General features: G+C 36.8%; 1 long non-coding RNA gene across 3 annotated transcripts in view; it reads left to right on the top strand.

Moving 5' to 3' along the window:
* Window positions 1–16,542, top strand: part of LOC123334783 — a 145,564-nt gene extending 129,022 nt beyond the window's left edge. For 2 of the 3 annotated variants that reach the window (XR_006552907.2, XR_006552909.2), the window contains exon 4: window positions 9,878–9,993. This is a non-coding gene — a long non-coding RNA (uncharacterized LOC123334783). Of the gene's footprint in view, window positions 1–9,676; window positions 9,827–9,877; window positions 9,994–16,209 lie in introns of those variants that run through there. The other variant, XR_006552908.2, reaches the window with a different exon arrangement.
* The last annotated feature ends 6,912 nt before the right edge of the window (window positions 16,543–23,454 follow it).

The raw sequence follows: 23,454 nt of genomic DNA, 5'->3' as shown, positions 1-23,454 counted from the left end.
GCTACTGAACTCCAATTGAAATATCTATGAAAACACAGCAAGAGACACAAAGTTATAATACTACATAAAACCTGTGAACACCAGACAAGGATTTGCAAGGTCCCTGAAGAAACAGTTCTGAACCATAACAGAGATAGTGGAAGTGAAACTCACTCAGTCATGTCCAACTCTTTGCGACCCCATGGACTATACACAGTCCGTGGAATTCTCCAGGCCAGAATACTGGAGTGGGTAGCCTTTCCCTTCTCCAGGGGATCTTCCCAACCCAGGGATTGAACCCAGGTCTCCCTCATTGCAGGAGGATTCTTTACCAGCTGAGCCACAAAGGAAGCCCAAGAATACTGGACTGGGTAGCCTATCCGTTCTCCAGCGGATCTTCCCTACCCAGAAATCGAAGCGGGGTCTCCTGCATTGCAGCTGGATTCTTTACCAACTGAGCTATCATAAGACCTACAGCAAAAAATGAAAAACTTTAAGATGATGATGGTAGATTTCCATGCAATCACAAAGAAAATGAATCTTCCCAGACTAGACTGGGGAAATATCTGATCCTTCATCCACCCAAAATATACATGAATACACCTTACAGGAGTATTCTGTTCTTAGTCCCCTCAAATATGACTACATTAAATGCTCTGGTTCTCATTTATTTCCATCTCAGGAATGAGTTAGACATTCAGTGATCTGTTATCCCTAGGATGTGAAGTCCATCATAAGCCAAGACAGAGATGGAAAAAGCTGGAGTGTTGGTATGTGAGGGGCTTCAGAGGCTCATGTGCTGTTTCTGAAAAGGAAAGAATTGCATCCTGCTTCAAATACTCCACTAATAAATTCTTGTCATTGAAAAAATGAAAGCCCTTTAATTTCAGTAGAATCATATCAGATATAAACTTTAAACAACAGACAGTTGGGTACACATATATTACAATCCAGATTGCTTTCTGACTCAGAGAATTAGGAGGGCAGAAATAATTTACCCATTCTATTTATGTCAAAACCTCAGCCAAGCTGGAGCCCTCTCCATTTAAGACTGGGAAACAAAGAGCACTTGAATTTGTAATAAAACTGATAAAAAGCCAACATGAAAAGTGAATAGCAATGAAGACAAATATGAAAACTATAACTGTGTACTCACAACTCAAAATGCTGACCGTAGAGAATAGATAAAAGATGAGATGATAACATAATGAGAATTTTTGATAAAAATAAACAGAGAAGAAAAGGAATCTCATAGGGGTATGAAAATATTATAAGGAAAACTAAAAAGTTCTAAAGTGGTCTATTTTGAAAGAAAACTATGTAAATTAGAATCAGTACTACAGATGAAAACTGTAGGACTATCTCTTATAATCTAGAGAATAAGGACAAATAATTAGAATGTGAGATATATTAATATATAATTAAGAAGGGCATCCCTGGTGGCTCAGACTGTAAAAAGTCTGCCTACAATGCGGGAGACCTGGGTTCGATCCCTGGGTTGGGAAGATCCCCTGGAGAAGGAAATGGCAACCCACTCCCGTACTCTTGCCTGGAAAATCCCATGGACGGAGGAGCCTGGTAGGCTGCAGTCCATGGGGTCGTGAAGAGTCGGACACGACTGAGTGACTTCACTTCACTTCAATATATAATTAATATATTTAAATGTAGGGTATTAATGTGACAATAAATAACATGAAAAACAGAATGAAATGAAACAAAATATAACACTCATCCTTGAAAATGAAAAGGAAAGTTGATTTAAGGTAATATAAATATGGGTATATAAGACAGAAACAGCAACAGTAAATCTTGAGAAAGCACAAAACATATTTAATAACAACAGTAATCTGGTTCTAGAAATCTATGATTTTTATCCGTAAAATTGTACTGATAGACTCAAATGTATACATATGAAATCCCAATGGTGATTTAAATTTGACAGAATGATGAAGGATAAATAAGAGCATCCAAGAACATATTTTAAAAGAAAAATAATGTGAGAGTACATATTATGCCAGATATTATCATATATTATAATGTTGATTTGAGTGAATGAAATAATACAGGCATAGTTAATTAACAGAATTTACCCATTCTTTTTTTTTTTTTTTAAAGTCATATTTCTTATCTTTTTTTTTTTTTTAATTTTATTTTATTTTTAAACTTTACATAACTGTATTAGATTTGCCAAATATCAAAATGAATCCGCCACAGGTTTACATGTATTCCCCATCCTGAACCCTCCTCCCTCCTCCCTCCCCATTCCATCCCTCTGGGTCGTCCCAGTGCACCAGCCCCAAGCATCCAGTATCGTGCATCGAACCTGGACTGGCAACTCATTTCATACATGATATTTTACATGTTTCAATGCCATTCTCCCAAATCTTCCCACCCTCTCCCTCTCCCACAGAGTCCATAAGACTGTTCTATACATCAGTGTCTCTTTTGCTGTCTCGTACACAGGGTTATTGTTACCATCTTTCTAAATTCCATATATATGCGTTAGTATACTGTATTGGTGTTTTTCTTTCTGGCTTACTTCACTCTGTATAATAGGCTCCAGTTTCATCCACCTCATTAGAACTGATTCAAATGTATTCTTTTTAATGGCTGAATAATACTCCATTGTGTATATGTACCACAGCTTTCTTATCCATTCATCTGCTGATGGGCATCTAGGTTGCTTCCATGTCCTGGCTATTATAAACAGTGCTGCGATGAACATTGGGGTACTCGTGTCTCTTTCCCTTCTGGTTTTCTCAGTGTGTATGCCCAGCAGTGGGATTGCTGGATCATAAGGCATGTCTATTTCCAGTTTTTTAAGGAATCTCCACACTGTTCTCCATAGTGGCTGTACTAGTTTGCATTCCCACCAACAGTGTAAGAGGGTTCCCTTTTCTCCACACCCTCTCCAGCATTTATTGCTTGTAGACTTTTGGATCGCAGCCATTCTGACTGGTGTGAAATGGTACCTCATAGTGGTTTTGATTTGCATTTCTCTGATAATGAGTGATGCTGAGCATCTTTTCATGTGTTTGTTAGCCATCTGTATGTCTTCTTTGGAGAAATGTCTATTTAGTTCTTTGGCCCATTTTTTGATTGGGTCATTTATTTTTCTGGAGTTGAGCTGTAGGAGTTGCTTGTATATTCTGGAGATTAGTTGTTTGTCAGTTGCTTCATTCTTAAAGATGTTTGTAGTACTCTCTTTAAAGTCAGGCAGGAGAAAAGAATGCCTTCTATCCCTGCATATACTGAACATCATAAGGGAGGTTCGGGTAAACACAGGAAGTAAAACATCTAAGGAAAAAAGAAAAATATTGATCTCAAAAAAGGAAAACTGTCATAATTTGCTAGCAAGATAATTTATAAAAAATAATTTTTGGACTGATACACAAATCTACACAGATCAGTTGTATTTATAAACACCAGCATAAACAATTAGAAAAAGTTACAAATGAAAGAAGGGGATTTTCCTATAGTCTCTAAATTTTGGCTAAGGCACAAGACAGGGAAAAGAAATGTGCACTGACTAATCCAGATGGCCTTAATCTTCCACTCATTTTGACTAAATTTTAGACAAGCTTCTTCCTGACTCAAGGCTCTGACCTCCCTTTGCTTAGAACATTTACTTTAGGAAAAAAGTGTACTTGTAAATTCTTCCTCTGCCACATTGACATGTAAATCTTTTTAAAAGCCTCTTGCCAGTTTTATTACCTAAAATTTCTTTCTGAAGGACCTGAGAGCCAACCTTCAAAATGCAGTCATCAAGGAGGATAGAGCATCTATCTTCTAGTTTCTGTGGGATGATAGGAAGCTGACTTCAATTGGAGCCTTGCTCCAGGTTTTAAACCTGCTTTCTCTTATGAAGTCTACTTATCCCTTGGGTAGAGCCAATTATAGGAAACAGGTGGCCTAACACTTCCCCACTCCAGTTCTTAAAAACTCTCAACTTCATTTGAGACTGAGCTGTGGCCTCTCACCTCTATTACAATAGTTTTGAGTAAATTGTCCTTGCCTGTTTAACTTTGTCCAGTAAAATTCTTTGCTTTGACACTAAACTTACTTTGAAGAAGGAAGGGAAACCCAGAAGTTGCAGAGAAGTTGGGAAAGTAATGAACAAGGAAGGAAGAGTAAAAGAATCTTCTCCAGGGCTTCATTGTATGTGTCAGCCCAGAGGTAGGGACAGAGAAAAATCTATGACCTGGGAGTCAGATTGAAATTTTCAATGGCACTCTACTGGAACCATCATTTTAATATTGAACAATGACTTGAAAGCAATAGCTTCTGTCTTAGGAGCTATTCAAGGGGCAGGTGTTGGATAAATATAGATACTTCCTGATTATTCTTCCAAGTTAAGCAGATATTTAAATAAATTTTAAGAAGTATACCACTTACAAGGGGCTTCACTGGTGGCTCAGAGGTTAAAGCATCTGCCTGCAATACGGGAGACCTGGGTTCGATCCCTGGATCAGGAAGATCCCCTGGAGAAGGAAATGGCAACCCACTCCAGTATTCTTGCCTGGAGAATCCCATGGATGGAGGAGCCTGGTAGGCTACAGTCCATGGGGTCGCAAAGAGTCAGACACGACTGAGTGACTTCACTTCACTTCATACCACTTACAGTACTAATAGGCAATTAAGTACCTAAAATAACTCTAACAAAGTATGTGTAGGAATTTACTGAAGGAAAAAAACACAATAAATGAAAACGTATGAGACAGTACTAGTAATTTCCCTCAAATACATTTCTAATATTTAGAATTCAAATTAGATTACTAATTAGATTGTAAATTAGATTACTCCTACTTTTTTGTAGATGTGTAGTCTTGTAGTATCTATTTACTGAAAAGAAAAAAAAATCAGCATATAAGTAGATCCATGCTGTTGAACTGATACCTTCCAGATGTTCAAGCTGGATGTAGAAAAGGAAGAGGAACCAGATATCAAATTGCCAACATCATTGGATCATAGAAAAAGCAAAAGAATTCCAGAAAATCATCTATTTCTTCTTCATTGACTACACCAAAGCCTTTGACTGTGTGACTCACAACAAATGGTGGAAAATTCTGAAAGAGATGGGAATAGCAGACCACCTGACCTGCCTCCTAAGAAATCTGTATGCAGGTCAAGAAGCAACAGTTAGAACTGGACATGGAACAACAGACTGGTTCCAAATCTGGAAAGGAGTATGTCAAGGCTGCATATTGTCCACCTGCTTATTTAACTTATATGCAGAGTACATCATGCAAAATGCCAGGCTGGATGAAGCACAAGCTAGAATCAAGATTGCTGGGAGAAATATCAGTAACTTCAGATATGCAGATGAATGACACCACCCTTATGACGGAAAGTTAAGAGCCTCTTGATGAAAGTGAAAAAAACTGACTTAAAAGTCAACATTCAAAGAGTGAAGATGGTATCTGGTCCCATCACTTCCTGGCAAATAGATGGAGAAACAATGGAAACAGTGACAGACTTTATTTTGGGGGGCTCCAGACCCACGCCAGTACTCTTGCCTGGAAAAATCATATGGATGGAGGAGCCTGGTAGGCTGCAGTCCATTGGGTTACTGAGTCGGACACAACTGAGCGACTTCACTTTCACTTTTCACTTTCATGCATTGGAGAAGGAAATGGCAACCCACTCCAGTGTTCTTGCCTGGAGAATGCCAGGGACGGGGGAGCCTGGTGGGCTGCCATCTCTGGGGTCGCACAGAGTCGGACACAACTGAAGAGACTCAGCAGCAAAATCACTGCAGATGGTGACTGCTGCCATGAAATTAAAAGATGCTTGCTCCTTGGAAGAAAAGCTATGACCAACCTAGACAGCATATTAAAAAGTAGAGACATTACTTTGCCAACAAAGTCTCTCTAGTCAAAGCTGTATGGATGTAATATTGTATGGATGTGAGAGCTGGGACCATAAACTGAGCATGAAAGAACTGATGCTTTTGAACTGTGGAGTTAAAGAAAACTCTTGAGAGTCCCTTGGGCGGCAAGATCAAACCAGTCAATCCTAAAGTAAATCAGTCCTGAATATTCATTGGAAGTGATCTCTGAAGAAGAAGAGATAACTTCGAGACCAGGGACCAGGCTTGATCACTCAAGAGCTTTTGAGTAGCAGAGTTTTATTAAAGTGAAAAAGGGACAGGGAAAGCTTCTGGCATAGACATCAGAAGGGGACAGAGAGTGCCCCCCCTCACTAGTGTTAGTTAGCAAGGGAGTTATATACTTTTCAATTAGTTTTTACAATAAATCAAAAGAACGTCTCCAGGTTGTAAAGATATTACTAGACCCACTCCCATAACTTACATTTTAAGATAACAGGATTAGCCAAAAGGTTTTCAGGAAGGAGAAACTGTCCTCAAGCAGGATACATTGGTGTTATATAATCCTTAGTACAGAGTTTAAACTGAGTTGTTTGTTGTGTAATCATCAGTTCCAGGCGTAAAGAAAAAGTCATTTTATGTGACTAAGACTAAGGAATGTACAGGAAAAAAAAAAAAAAAAGATGTTTGTCCTTTCTTCTTCCTTGAGAATTCCAGACCCCTTTCTCCTCCTCAGGGACCCTAGACTTCTTATCAACCTGCCTAGGAATTGGCTCTCTCAGAAGGACTGGTGCTGAAGCTCCACTACTTTGGCCACCTGATGTGAAGAGCTGATTCTTTAGAAAAGACCCTGATGCTGGGAAAGACTGAAGGCAGGAGGAGAAGGGGATGACAGAGGTTGAGATGATTGGATGACATCACTGACTCAATGGACATGAGTCTGAGTAAGCTCCGGAAGGTGGTGATGGACAGGGAAGCTTGGCGTGCTGCATTCCATGGGGCTGCAAAGAGTCAGACATGACTGAACAACAATAGCATGCTGTTCAAACCCATGTTGTTCAAGGGTGAATTGTTTAGGAATATATTTTAATCACATCAAATAAAGGAAGACCTTTTAATGAAAGATGTGAAAACTACAAATCCTATAGGAAATGATTAGTAAAATTGACTACATCAAAACTAAGGATGTTCATTCAAGGAAACACATGACCAAGGAATAAGGATCAGACACTGTGAAGTTTCCACAGGCTGTCATTACCATGTCTACACACCTTCCTCATTTGCACCTAACTTCGTGACTCAAAACTGGGTTGTTCCTGTTCCTTTGTAAAACCAAACTTTGTTCTCCTGCACTAGGTTTCTTACTGCCTTTTTAGTTGAGATCTTTGCTACAGTAATTCTTGCTGTTTAGTTTACACATTCAAATCCTAGCTCTTTACTAGATAATTCTCATTAGTTTACAAGTAGACTGTATTTCTCCCACTCTAAGTATGAAATAAAATAGAGTTTGTCTTGAACTGACTTACCCAGCCTGCTGGTTAATCATTGTTTTATTCCCATTTTACAGCAAAAGTCCTTGAATGATTTGTCTCCCTTCCTCTCTTCCACTCCAAATTCTCACTGAAACCCAATCCAATTAGGCGTGTGCCCCACAGACATGGAGATCCTGTCTTCTAAGATGTTAAATTATCGGCACACTTGACTGAGGATTAGTGTTTGTCACAACTGCCCATGCTCTTCTCCTCCATTCCCCTTCCACTTTTCCTGACTTGCCTCACACCTCATTTCCTCTGCCCCTTTTCCCCCTTCCTTTGCTGTCTCTTCCCTCCTTTCTTTCCTCTCAGTATTAAAGTGGCCCAGAGCTCACTGCATGTTCCTTTTCTCTTATTTTTCTTGTGGGATCTCATTCCTTCCCAGAGTTTTAAGTATTACTTCTGTGCCAGCAATTCTAAGATTTACATCTCCAATTCAGATTTTTCCTCTGAAATCTAGACTTGTATATATAATCACCAATATCACAGCAGAATAAATGTCTAATTAACTATCCTTTTAGCGTTATCTTTAAAATATTTCCAGAACCTGGTTTTCTCTTACCATCTTTACTGCTTCTCTATTTAAAAGGCTACATCATGTAAAGGCTACATCATTTCTCCCCTGATTTCTGTAGTTTTTTCTAACTTGTCTTTCTGCTTTCACTTTGCCTCCTTCATAGACTATCCTTAAGACAGTAGCCAAGCAGATAATTAATAAGGACCTACTGTACAGCACAAGGAACTTTCCTCGATACTCTGTAATGGGATGTATGGAAAAAAAATCTACAAAAGAGTGGATGTATGTATATGTATCTCTAATTCACTTTGCTGTACACCTGAAGCTAATACAACATTGTAAATCAACTATATTCCAATAAAAATTTATTGTAAAAAGACAGTGGCCAAAGTTGAATCATGCTTTAAAAAGCTAAGTGACTTCTCTCCTCAAAACTCTGCGATAGTTTCCAACATTACTTCAAGTTAATGCTAATGATGTTACATATCCTGCTGGGCCTATATGCCCTCAATCCCCAACTTCAGACATCATTTTTTAAAATTACCTGCTTCATTCCTTTCCACTCAAGTGACCACTTTCCTCTCCTTCTAACACTCCAGGCATGTTCCTGCCTAAGACACTTTGTTCCAAATGTGAAAATATATGATGATTAATGTTTTTATTACACAAAAAGCATTCTCTACGTTACATATAATTCATTATGAACAAAATGAAAGGCATCAAGCAAAACACTAAAATGGGCAAAGGATATGGACACATATGTCAGAAAATATGAAATATAAATGAGCAATAAGCATAAGTATAGGAACTAGTGATGGCAGTGTAATTCTTACAGTCTTGAGAGCTATTATACATTTTGTATAGGAATGTTAAATTTTTATTAATGATCTTTTAAACAATAATTTCTCATCAATTGATTGGGAAATAAAAAGCAATGGTTATGAAAGTTTTACACATATGCATTTTATCACACTGTTTTATTTAAACACTGGGGAGAGAAGCCATTAATTTTTAAATAAATGGTTTTATAAAGTATATTTAGTAACCACTCAAAATAATATTTTGAGGATATTTACTGATTCAGAATATGAAATTAAAATGTAGCATGCATGTATTTATGTATTTATATGTGTGAGAATGTGTGTATATGTGCAGCAGAGGAAAGAAATACATTGAAAATGCCCCTGTATTTTCTCCAAGTAGTGGTAACAGAGTTTATTTAAAATGTATTATTTATCCTTGGCTATATTTTCCATGTCTTGTAAGATAAATGTTGGTGAATTTCAGAATTTTATAATCAAAATTTTATAAATTAATCTGTGTTATGTTTTGTGGTGTCAGAAACAGTATGGCTCGTTCTGAACATACATGACATAAAACTAAAAAGTGGAAATTTAAACTAGAGAGGGTAAATAGAAAGCATCCTTATCTAAGTCAGTAAATTAGTTTATTTTTAATTTTATGGAGATCTTATATAATAAGGTTTTAGACTAGAATATTTTAAATAGTAAGGAATCTGACTGTAATGCAGGAGACCCGGGTTCAGTCCTTGGGTCAGGAAGATCCCCTGGAGAAGGAAATAGCAACCTACTCCAGTATTCTGGCCTGGAGAATTCCATGGACAGAGGAGCCTGGTGGGCTACAGTCCTTGAAGTCAAGAAGAGTTGGACATGACTGACCGACTTTAACACTTTCACTTTCATACTTTTAAAGCATTTATATCTATTATCCAAGTTGATTTTTGTAATACTTTGTAGTATAAATTTACATTATAACATGTCTTGCCCAAAGTCATGAACACATTTATTCATTTACATATAGATGTGGGTCCCTGGTATGTGCCCAGTGTTATATCTACTGGAATGCAAGAGTGAACCAGACAGATTTTCTGGGTGTCAAGCAACATCAACACTGATGAACCCTGGATTCAAGCCCATCTTCTGGACCACAGGCTCACACTCTTTCACTACAGTAAGTGTTTTTTAGTGATTTAACTTGAAACTTTGTTTTTGTTTTTTACAGGTTTCTATTTGTCCTCTCACAAAGTAATTGGTCTGAATCTCCACTTCGCAAATGAAACCCAGACTTTGTATACTTTGTAAATATTCAATTAAAATTTAAATTATCTGGATCAAATATTTCTCTTCTATGTATTATTCTGCTGGTGGGCACCTGCTTACACTGTACTTAGAAAGCTGCCAAACAAATATATTCTTTCCACTTGGTAATAGGAAATAATTTCCAGGCCATCACCTTCCACATTATGTTTCATCTTGGCATTAATTTTAATGAAATAATAATGTACTTGGCACCAGAATATCATCTACCATCCAAGGATCTCCAAGTATGTAACAAACATTAATTAAGTAGCACAATAGCTCTATAAGAGAAAACATCATTATCACAATCCTGGAATTGAATAGATTGTTGAACAGGAAAAATAATGATGAGGAGCCCATTTATTTTGAAATAATCAGAAGGGAGTAGGCTGCCAACTTGAATACTTTCAGTTCATTACCTTACTCTAAGAAGTAGGAAAGGGTTGGGGATGAGCTGGGACTCCTCAGAAAAAACCTTAAATCCTGAGAGTGGAGTAAAAATTCCTACTTCTTCACCTAGTTTAACATATGAATGCTCTGTGATAATAAATTTAAAACAATTTGTCTGGTTGACCATTGCCTGAGAGCACTAGATTTCAAATCACAAAAAAACCCCTAACTCAAACTTAGTTCATTTAAAAAAAAAAAAAGATATTTGTGACTGAGATGGCTAGATGGAAGTTATTGTTTAGTCACTAAGTCGTGTCTGCCTTGTGAACCCATGGACTTGTGAACCCACCATACTCCTCTGTCCATGGGATTTTCCAGGGAAAGATACTGGAGTGGGTTGCCATTTAGGCATACACAGATCAATTAATTAAAAAAAAAAAATATATATATATATAATCGTTATGGCTCCTAAAAATGACTCAAATCTCGGTCTTCTGCAATGACTTATGAGATATTTGCTCAGGAAATATAACATTTTTCATTATGGTGAAATGTATTTGTTTTATAAAAGGCAATTAATTTCTGGATAAGAAGATCACTATTTCCCATTTGGCATGGTAACATCTGATCCTTCAGTATCCCAAAGTAAATGATGGTCTTTATCCCAAATAAAAAGGGCCAAAAAATAACTTCAACATGTTATCTGCAACCAATAAATATAAAAATCATGTGTCATTCTGTTTATCATGCAGTGTTTTTTTATATTTAATTTTATCTAACTTTAATAATTGCTGAATTTTGTGCAATTTCACTATAAAAAGATTTCACACAGTTTGATGATTTCCAATTGGCAGTGCCTTTCAAAGGTAAAGCTGTGAAGACACATCAGAGGTAAGGGGCTAATGTTTTGCTCAGGAAATGTATTACATTTGCATTTCCTACAGCTCTTCTATTTTGTAGCAGTATATTGTGTTTGTATGAAAGATGATTTTAGAATTACTTCTATCCTTTTAAGCAGAAGTAGTTGAAAAATGGCGAATGAAGATGAGATTGGTCATTAAACTCCAGAATATTCAGAGAATGTCCTACTGCATCTGCATTTGGGTTATATCATCCATAAAAAATAAGTTTCTCAGTTATTTTGATTGCCTTTTCAAAAAATACTTGACAGATGCACATTCTTAATTTAAGAGTTCTTGGAAATGTGTGTGTTTCCTTAGTTATAATGTAATAAAGTTAAGATCATTCTATTAAATAGTAATTAAATAGTTTATAGAGAATTCTAAATGCTTATTATGAGTTAATCTAATCCTCTGAAAAGAGAACTGTTAATGTTTTACATGTTGTACTTAAAAATAAAAAAAATAAATTATTGCTTAAAAGTGAAATTACTTAAGATACATCATATAACTGCTCTTTTTGAAAGCTTTTACCTGACATTTTATCTTGCCTATATTCATTCTTATTTCATCATCAATTTAGTTAAAACATTTGCACATATTGATTATTTTGAGAAATACTACTTACTACCCAGCAGAGGCGTTCTGTGGAAAGAATACTAGTAAAAAGGAATTAATATATTTTTTTCTTGTTTAAAACAGTAATACTAACATTTAATATTTAGTAAGCAATAAGTTATTAGGCATGTGGTAAATGTTTTCTAAGTACCTGCTTATTTAATCCTCAGAATCCTGTGGTATAGACATTATACTATAGTTAACATTATATATGTATACATTTGGGAAATAGGTATAAAGTAAAAATGTAATTTACCCAAAAAGACAATTAAGTGGCAGACCTGGGCTGTGAACACAGTACTGGATTGTACTTACTAAGTAAATAGAGTCCATGAGGCATTTCAGTCATGAGAATAGATTTAGGACCATGGATAGTTCCACTCCCTTGCAGTCAGTGAATATGAAACTGTGAAAATATGACTCTGTTTTTCAATATTTGATAAGGAAATCTTAGGCCTGGACTGTAAGACATTGGTGATAGTGTCTGCATTATAAAATGGCTGGGCTAAACTTGGGCAAAATATTGAGATTGTATCTTAGTAATTATATTTTCCAATGTTATTTATACACTATTAAGCCAAATCTCTCCCTTCCTATGTACTAAGGAAGGAACATTTTTCAGATTCATGGTATAAAATTTGCCCCCCCATAGATGATCACATATGTCTTTTATAAGCAGACCTGAATAAACTGATCACAATGATTGCATGTGGTAGAACACTATAATTGACCATCTAGACTAAAAAAAAAAAATAGAATTATATTCTACACAGTGTAGCTAAGCTACAGATGCCAAGCTTAATTTAAAGGATATAGCAATTGACTTTCAGGTTATAATTACAATGACCAAATTCTAAGCAATACATGTGAAGCTTATAGGAAAACTCTAGAGCATTATAAATAATATTAAAGGCTTCCACAGAATAGTGCTGCATAAAATTGTAAACTAAGAGGCAATATTGTCACAATCAGAGCAAATTATGTCACTGGTCTATGTTTTAGCATATTAGAGCAGAGCCACTCTGCTATGATCCATGCCCACAGCTTGTTCGTTCTGATTGCAACATAGTCTTTTAACTGTTATACACATCATTTCACACCTAACACCTAACGTTTTCTGGCTAGCACTAAGAATGGCTTTTCTTGTGTGCTGTCTACATTTTTTCCCTTTCATTTTTAAGAGATTGAAAAATATTATACTTTTTAAGCACTATCTACAGGTTTGATTCAAGTAGAGTGTATCAGCATTTATTAGGAAAAAACTAAACCGCACAAAGCAAAATGTTGCTTGGTGATAGAGTTTTCCTAGTTTGAGATGCTAATGCTATTACTGCATATTATTAGTGCTGTTCAACATTTCTCCATCTGAAAGTAAGAACACAGTCTTGATGAAATATCTCAGGCCTAAATTTTAGTTTTTATAGGGTATCTTAAAAAAAATACAATCATGGTATTGGCTTAAGTTTTGCAATATATACAACCATTACTCAAGTGTAATCTAACAAAAAATATTGAATTTATAAGTCAGTAGAGTTCTTATTTCAATGGCCGATTTACTACACAATTTCAGAAATCATATTCTGTTGATGCTTCCCAAAGTAAATAATAATATTTATGTACAATGCTTCTGAAAATTAATAAGCAAATGAAAAAGGACAGGTTGTTGGGGAAGAAGCAAAATCTGTATGATCTAATCTATATAAAAGATATTATTTTCATTCATTTTTACCACCAATGGGGAACTAGTTGCACAAAGAAGCTATATCACTCCCTAAAAGTTATCCAAGCAGTGGGACTGAGATCTGAACTCCAGATCTGGGAGATCCAGATCCCAGTGGCGCTAATGGTAAAGAACCTGCCTGCCAATGCAGGAGACATAAGAGACGCAGGTTCAGTCCCTAGGTCAGGAAGATCCCCTGGAGAAGGACATGGCACCCCACTCCAGTATTCTTGCTGGAGAATCCCATGGACAGAGGAGCATGGTGGGCTACAGTCCACAGGGTTGCAAAGAGTCGGACATAACTGAAGCGACTTAGCACACACGCACGATCTGGCTCCACAGTCTATGTTCTTAATTATTAATACTTAGATATGTCACCTTTCTATAACTTTGGAACATACTGCCATCCTAACACCTTATCTTTATAGCTCTGTGACCTTTTTTTACAGAGAAGGCAATGGCACCCCACTCCAGTACTCTTGCCTTTAGAATCCCATGGACAGAGGAGCCTAGTAGGCTGCAGTCCATGGGGTTGCTAAGAGTCAGACACGACTGGGCGACTTCACTTTCACTTTTCACTTTGATGCATTTGAGAAGGAAATGGCAACCCACTCCAGTGTTCTTGCCTGGAGAATCCCAGGGACAGCAGGGCCTGGTAGGCTGCCGTCTATGGGGTCGCACAGAGTTGGACACGACTGACGTGATTTAGCAGCAGCAGCAGACCTCTTTTTAACATGTGAATCTACTGATCCATAGAAGGAATATTTGTTTTAAATTATCTTTTTTTTTGGCTATACGGATGGAACTGCAATGTCCATTCACATATTTATAACCTTCTAAGGCATAAACATACACAAGCAAGATAATCTACAGGTGTGCTACAGTCTTGGCCACTCATATACTTGGTCAACTGAAATATACACAGGAAACACTTGATTTCAGAACAAAGCAGGATACCTCCAATTCTGAGCCCTCACAATTTCCTGGAATTGTAGGTTAAAATAACCACTTCAGATATGTGAATGGTCTATGGTAAGTGTTGACTGAGATATGCTACATCCCAGGTGGCGCTAGTGGCAAAGAATCCGCCTGTCAGTGCAGCTAAAAGACGTAGTTTCAATCCCTGGGTCAGGAAGATCCCCTGGAGCAGGGCATGGCAACCCACTCCAGTATTCTTGCCTAGAGAATCCAATGGACAGAGGAGCTGCATGGTAGGCTCCAGTCCATAGGGGCACAAAGAGTCAGACAGGAATGAAGTGGCTTAGCATGCATGCATGGAAGATATAAAACAAAACATTTTTTTTTTTTTGCCCTATTTACTGCACCTACTATTGCCAAAGGGTGTCTGTGCTCTGCTCTGGGTGGTGTAATGTGGATTGTCCTTGTCCTCAGGAAGTTTCCAGTTTAATAGGGGAAGGTAAGCATTGAACAGAACAATGGAAGTACAGCATCTGTCTCCAAGGTGAAATATAGACTGCTAAAGGAGCAACTCTGACATGGCAGAGCTCATTCAGCCTAGGATGTTCAAAGAATCAAGACTACTGGGATCTGAAGAAAACAATTTTCAGCTAAACAGACTGGAGGGGGTGGCAGAGGTAGAAAAAAGGAGAATGTTCCAAGCTTGTGGCATAATACTTTCAAGGACTGCAAAACAGAAAATGGAAGGGAGAGTCTTCAAAGTGTACTAAGATTCTTGCAAGATGATTCGTGAGTAGGTGGTTAAGTCCTTGAAATCTAACTGTGCTCAGTCAGAAATCTCTGTGCTTCGTAATTCCTTCTGCAAAGGATAGAGAAGCTTTAGGAACAGGCCTGGAGGCAACCACAGCTGTGTAAGATGACAAAGGTTCTTTTACCTGCTTCTGACTTAGCAGCAGCAGTGCTGTCTTGGGCTCCTAATTTCTCAAAAGTCCCTTGTTTCTACTGTTTGGCAGCACCCTTTTTCATAAAAGGGGAAGTCTGTCTGAGCTGTGACTGTACTTAGAGCACAAGTGATTACATAATGGGCTGCTTCTTTCTGGGGCCACATCCTGCAGCTTCTCCCATTCCTAAGACCTTCCCTGTCTCCATGTCTTACCTTGGCAGGATGCAGCACAGCTGATTGTTCAAGAGGAAACCAAACCAGTACCCTAGAGTCAGAAAATTTACCTTTCAAATTTTCAAATTTGGCTTCTTCCAAGTACAAAATCAATCTGTGTGTGTGTATACGTGTGTGTGTGTCCACATGCATATATTCATGTATGCAACACATAAGAGCTAAAAGGCATGTTGCATTCTAAAAAGAAGTAACAGATCATATTTATGAGGAAACTAAATAGTCTCTTCAAGTGTTTAAGATCCATGGACATAAAGAAAGCAAAGTTGAATTCAGAAATCAGTTAATTATACATACTGTTTTTCTTGTTTTTGTTTTACTATTTCTCTTGTTTTTCACCTGGGCACATTGCAGAGATTACCATCCTGACCTTTACTGAAGCTAAATGTGGCTACAAAACTAAATTACAATCAAAGTAATGAGAAGGGAGTACTATGTGCTACCTCTAGGACAGACGTATAAAATTTCCTATGAGCACTCTTCGATGTGCTAAACTTTCCCCTTCTTTTTTTATTGTTGTTGTTTCTGTTGCTTAGAGAAGCCACATGTTGAAGACGGAAGAGGTTTTATTAGTCTGGGATTCAAATGCAAGAACCCCCATGATCATCTCACCGTGACAACTATTACACATGCACACATCTTTTCTCATTGACTGGGAATATCGGTCCTAGAGTATTAGATACATTGTTTTTTGCTTAAGTGTTTAACATTTTGTATATATTTGTTACTGCAGCTTATCCTACCCTACGTACCTTGCACAGAATCTGCAGGTTCTCATTCTATTTTTATGAAATGTATATATTACAGGTAAACAGCCTGTAAGTGTTAATATGATTCACTTACTTTTTGATCAAATAAATTCATTTGATAAGGTCAAAAATTAACCAACTGTATATTTATTTTTGCTTTATAGTTAATAATATTTTACACTTTGCAAACAACCTAAAAGTACTAGTAGCACCATTATTAACCCAGGAAAAATGTTCTATTTTAATGGAGAGTTCTTTTAAAGTACCACTTTTTGGTTGAAGTGCCCTAATATTCTTAATCATGTATTTCAAATACGTGAAAATCAAGTTTTTATAATACTTCTCTATAACTCTTACAATAATGGTTCAAAATGATAACACCCTAATTTGGACCTGAACTTTTCTCTATTTCAACACATATATGTATGCTGAATTTAATGTGTTCTTTTGGAGCACAGTTATCAAAATTTTTACATAAAATTTTAAACATTTAGAAAATGTAAAACCTATAAATAAGCCATAGTTCTATATCTTTGTACCTAACTGGAAAATTAATAATAAGAGTCATGATTCTAAAGTTACTAAAATTTCCCAAGATGTTCTGGAGACCTCTGATTTATCAAGCTGTATATATTATGCTACGCACATTCAAGGTCAAAGTCCCTGACCTCCTTTGGTCTAAGAGCTATGCGTATGAAGGAGTCCTATGGGTTGCCACTAAATAAGCCAAGGCAAATTTCTTCCCATTTCATTATCTTACTTTTTGTTACAAATAAGCAAAAGCAAATCAAAAGAAAGTAAAAAACCTATCCCCGAATTCTTTTTTGCTTAGCCATGATCAAAATACTAAAATATCTAGAAGGATCTTCTATTAAAGAAGACCTTTATTAACGCTCACTTTCCTGCAAAACGTTTGTGCAATATAGTTGGATTAACATACAATTTAAAAATTGGAAATGGGCCTTCCGACACACTAAATTCTATTGCTTTTCTCTTAAGTCAGTGGTTTCTTGTGTTTTTACTGTGACTTGTTACAATTCATCTAAGCCAATTTTAAGGCCACCCCATTTCTTCTCACACTTTGAATGAGATTAGGAGCAGAAATGCCTTGGTGCCTAAAGATTTTGAGAATCTGGAGTCTTTTTTTTTTTTTTTTTTAATTTTATGTTTTTATCCAGAAAAGTTAGTTACAGGAATCTCAGAAAAGCAGAGAAGGCAGCAAATGTTTGCATAATCTTCTTATAGAATCAAGCACTATCCTTTCTTCAGCCATGACTCTGAGTCAAGGATTATCCTAGTTTGAAGTTCCCTCTGAACTCCAAAAGATATCCATCCATACAGGCATGCACATACAAACAATCAAAAATGCTCAGCAAGAATATACCAATATTAGCAAATAGTTTAAATCAAATTATATATATATATATATATTTTTTACATTTGGCTCCTTTTTTGTGTGTTAAAGATTAAGAAGAGTGAACAGCATAATATAGTGATTATTAGCTTCAAGAAGAGAATAAAATTTTGAGGAGATATTCAGTATTCTATATTATGAGTTGATCACAGTTATTGAAATTATGTGAGTTGTGATTCTTGGAAGCAAAATAAGGATTCTGTTTGCAGGAGACAGACAGGACACATGCATTTATTATTTCCTTCTACCTACTTTCAATTCAACCCCTTTGAATTAGCAGGAAGGATATTTTAAATATATAATAGCAATAAAGCAAGAAATGGAAAGGTAACAGAGCTTAATAGAAAACAAATGATACCATGCTGCTGCTGCTACTAAGTTGCTTCAGTCATGTTCGATAGATGGCAGCCTACCAGGCTCCTCTGTCCATGGGATTTGCCAGGCAAGAGTACTGGAGTGGGTTGCCATTGCCTTCTCCAATGATACCATATTTTGAAAAGAAAAAAAAGCCCAAACAGGCACAAAACAGAACTATTGCATAAGTAAGAACAGGCTTTGCCATAGAAGCTGCTAAGAAACTCAAAGTTCAGAAACAACTAAAAGTCAGCTGAGTATAAGTACTTAATTGAAGAGCTGCTTGAGAAATAGATCAACCACTCATGGCTATAAGAATAGCTGGACTGTTATGTTTACCTCTAAATAAACTTCTAAACTCAAAGTGATGGGAAATTCTTCCATGGTTACTGGGGTTGGGGAAAGAGTAGAAAAGCTTAAATTAAATCTGTACTTTCACAATAAATATGGAGGAGCAATAAGTGAGAAGGAAAGTCAGCTTCTCTGCTGAAACACACTACAGCATTCACAGTCCAGTGTAAAGCCCTGTTCTACATGGTCAGAGGGGTCATCATCTGGATCCTTAGTTCCACAACCTGAAGGAAAACTGGCCTGCCATCTAAAACAATATATTTTACGGTAAACTGGAAGTATTATTAAAAGTAAATAGATACATGTGCTTTGACTAAAGATTTCTACTTCTGGCTATCTACCCTGAAGAAATTTTGTACATATGCACAGATATATATGTAAGTAGATACTGATTTTAAATTTTATACTGGAGGAAATAGAAATGGCACAAATGTATATCAATATGACACCAACAAACATACATGTACTTATACAAACCAAAACTATCCAGTCATTAAAAATTACGTTGCATGGAGATGAAGTAAGAACGGTGAAAATGCATATCTTGATTGAAGGGTGAACATGACTGCATACACTTGTCAAAGATCAAACTGTTCTCTCTACATTTTAGTAAATGTAACTATATGCCTCTCATACTTAAAACTAACAGAGAAGCCATCCTGAATTTTGTTAAATGGGTTAGGACACAGAAATAAGCACTCTGAGATATTCTGTAAAAAAATTTATTTACAAAATATTTTGTCAATATTTAGACCTCACCATTAAGGGGGGTGCTTATGATGGTAAAGCAGAGCAAATGAAAAATATCAATATGACAGCGATGGGCAAACAAATTAGAGACTTCTACCCCAATAAGGCAGAGGCAATGACTATTTTGATATGACTACCTAAAAATGATTGACTAATCATTGGTTTTCAAACTGGTTGCTGCTTCGAATCTCCTGTGAACTTGGAAAGAACTACTGCTGCCTGAGTCCCATTCCCATAAACCCAGCTTAGTTCGTCTAGGGTATTACCTGACATCAGGGTTTTAAAAGCCTCCCAGATAATATTAATAAGCAGAAAATTTTACAACTATTTAATCATTCTCAGACTGAGAATTATGGAATTACTAATGAATATCCTTTCTTCTGCTGAAGCTAACAGAATGAAACTCATTTACTTAAAGTTAATCAAAAATGGCTTTAGAAGCATTTGAAGTATTTCAGATTACCGAGTAGATGCTACTGGCACAGATAAACTGTTTAATATACAATCTGTTAAAACTTGAGTGTGGGGAACCATATTTCCATGTTAACTTAAGTAAATGATATGAGCTTTGCTAAAGAAGTTACTTAAGATGAATTAAGATTACCACTTCCTCTCAATCAATGGATCTGTTTCATTCTGTATTAGCCACTCTTGTATTATCTACTCTGGCACAGATATACTCACAGAGACATGAACTGGATAAGAGAATGTGGGTTTTTAGACTCTGCTTCAAGATATACCATTCTAGATCACATATCATGACTGAACTGTATAAATGGAACTGAAGAATGCCTGCTGACTATCTCTGAAATCTTCCTTTGGTAACCTCATACTTGCACTAACATCCAAATATGAGGAATCTCTGAACATCCATTTGCAGCATTTTGTCTGCTGGTTGGATCTTCTTCATAGAAGCACTGTTAAAAAACAGTCTTCTAACCCCAGGGACCAGTTAACAATGCAAGGATATACAGATAAGCATGTGTGATGACCAACTCTAAATCTTTACTATAAGAGATGAGGGTTGATTCCAATTACTGAGCCAGAATGAACCCTGTTCTTGCCTGTTCTCTCTAGCCAACATCTCTGTGTGTCCAATCACGGTGATTTATACCCATGATGGAAGGACTAAACTCACAGGGAAAACATAATCTTACCGAGTCAAAGCCAAATGGAGATAAGCTGATTTTCACAGAAGGTTTGAAGCAAGAGAAACTGGATACAGAACTCTAAACATTTCCTATTATCAGCAAATGTGCACAACAGCTGCTGGTAATCGCCAATCACAATAAGCAGATAAACAGAAAAGGGGAAAATATTGTGGATGCACCCAAATTCAAAATCTTGGCACCTAACTGAATTTAGCACAGAGCATTAGCATGAATTCAAATATGTGTGAATCACAGTAATCATGCGAAGTGCTAAATCACACATTTCCTGATATCCAAGCTTCCAAAAACACTGTATTCTGTGTGCCACAATTTGTACTAAGCATTTTAGGGTCAAATTTCTAGCATCACACCACACACACACTCTTTCCAACAAAGTGCTCTGCTGTAGCATTATATAGCAATTATCATATTAAAAGAAATAAAACATTTGGATGTGAAATCAAAGATATTGACAAGAACTTTCATCAAGATCAACTTAATAAAAAGCAAATTCAAAGAACTATATTTGTATGTTTGTATACATATGTTTATCTATCCATCCAAACACTCACACACACGCACATACACAGGCACCACACAAAAGCATCCAACCAGAAAATAACCAATATTTATTAAATAGCAATAGGCCCAATCTCATGGAGTTTATTATACAATCAGAACAAGTTAAATCAAAGAGGGGAATAACATTAAGGGAAACTGAGGAATCCTTGTGGTGTTGAAGCTGTTCTGTATTTTGACCATGGGGATGATACATAAGCCTACACTTGTGCTAAAATTGCATATAAACAAATATGCATGCTCACACACACACACACACAGTCCAATACACCTGAGTAGACCTGAGTAAGATTAGTGGATTATATCAATGTCAATACCCAGGCTGTAATATGCTTTGCATATGTTACCAGAGGGGGAAATCGGATAAAGGGCTCATGGATCTCTCTGCATTTTTTCTTACCACCACATATGAAACTACAGTTATCTTAAAGGTTTAGTGAAAGTGAAAGTAAAGTCGCTCAGTCGTGTCCGACTTTGTGCGAACCCATAGACGGCTTCCCACTAGGCTCCCCCGTCCCTGGGATTCTTTAAGATAAAACAGAAATGCAAAGTGATAAGTGCTAAAATAAAAGGAAGCACAAGTTGTTATGGGGGCACATAGTAGGGCTATATAATCGAGATTGGTAGGTTAAAGAGATTGAGTAGAACGAAATTAAGCCATTGGCAAGTCAGTTAAATGAAACCTGGGCATAAAGATTAGTTTATGCTAATAATGTAGTCTAGAACCTGATTTCTTAGTATTGTTGGGTAATTTTAAATATTCTCTAGGTGACAGAAAAAAGATTCTATCAGAGAGGGAGTTAGTAGCCAATTCTTTAAGGAATATGATTATGGATCCAAACTTTAAAAGATACGTGAATCCTTTTAAATTTTCTATCTAGAGACATTAAGATGATCTAACAGCAGGGATGTGAAGGTCATGGATGAGGCTAACCTAGAGGCATGAGCAACCATACTGCTGCTAAGTCGCTTCAGTCGTGTCCGACTCTGTGCGACCCCATAGACGGCAGCCCACAGGCTCCCCTGTCCCTGAGATTCTCCAGGCAAGAATACTGGAGTGGGTTGCCATTTCCTTCTCCAATGCATAAAGTGAAAAGTCAAAGTGAAGTCTCTCAGTCGTGTCCAACTCTGTGCAACCCCATGGACTGCCTGCTGCCTACCAGGCTCCTCCATCCAGGGGATTTTCCAGGCAAGAGTACTGGAGTGGGGTGCCATTGTCTTCTCCATGAGCAACCATAAATAGGTATAAAAATCCAGGTGAAATTCAAGACAGAGTGCTTGTCACAAATTGAGAACTGGACAGATATGAGTTGAATGTAGGAGGAGACAGTGGTAGCAGAGAAGGTAAGGAGGGGAAGTGCAGCCTTGACTATCCATTGGATATAGATGGTATGTGAGACAAAGTTATCATGCTGATGCCTAGATTCCTCTTGAGATAACTTAGGAAGGGAACACTCCAGGGTTACAGTTTTATGAGTTTAACGTGTTTAATGGTATCATTGCTTCCACATAAACACAAATAAATGTCAGCTTACAACTGCTTTTCTTCTTCTCCTTTCTTTAACAAAACAGTGTAAATCTACCTTGTGTTGGAAAAATCGAGGGAAAGTCAAAAGGTTATCAGGGGAAAAGATAAGAAATTCTAGTTCTTTTTGTTGATAGCATCTCAAACCATGCTGGGTCCTCCCAAAATAGTGAGACTGTATTACATTTTTAAATTCACTTTGGAAAGAGGTGGACACTATACTTAAGTTCCAAATATTCAAATAATATGTTCCTACTGGAAATCAAAAGCATAATAGCCACCTGGACTACATAAGCAGTGACCCTCAATAATTTGCAATGCTTTGAAAGCTGCCAAATAGGTGGCAAAAACACTAGTTTTAACTTCAGGATAACAGATTGTATTTCTTTTATGTATCCCTGCAGTGGTGAAAATGGAAATTATTGACTCTGGGAACCCAGCCTACAGTGCTGTTAATCACTGTATTGCTATTAATTGATTTCCTTAAGAGTGAGCCAGACCCAGCAGGACACTACTTATTAAACCTCTCTCCCACTTGTAATGCAGTGATTTTGACATTGCATATAGAGTTTTCAGAGAGGAATGTTTGGTGTTCACAACAGAGAAAACTTTGAACAAAACAAATAAGAACCAATCAGTTTAAACTATACAGTAATATGTGGATCCTCCAAAAGGGAGAGACTTGAATTGTTCTTTCCTCTGTCTGCATTATCATAAGTAAATAACTTGAAAGTATGCATTCAAATGTTCAGTCATGTTGCTTGTTTGTGCAGAAACCTCAAGATCTTTTACTATCCTGAATAATATCAGTGACTCTGCTTCTTTGTCCAACATACCTAGAAAAATCTTTTTGTCAAAAAAAGCACAAATTCCTAGGAAGTAGAAGCTAAAAGCTATTTTCTTGCTTT

The sequence above is a fragment of the Bubalus bubalis genome, chromosome 8 (assembly GCF_019923935.1).
Source record: "Bubalus bubalis isolate 160015118507 breed Murrah chromosome 8, NDDB_SH_1, whole genome shotgun sequence".
In the NCBI taxonomy this organism is placed as follows: Eukaryota; Metazoa; Chordata; class Mammalia; order Artiodactyla; family Bovidae; genus Bubalus; species Bubalus bubalis.
Note: the sequence above shows the minus strand (reverse complement) of the source record. Positions and strands in the feature narration are given on the sequence as shown.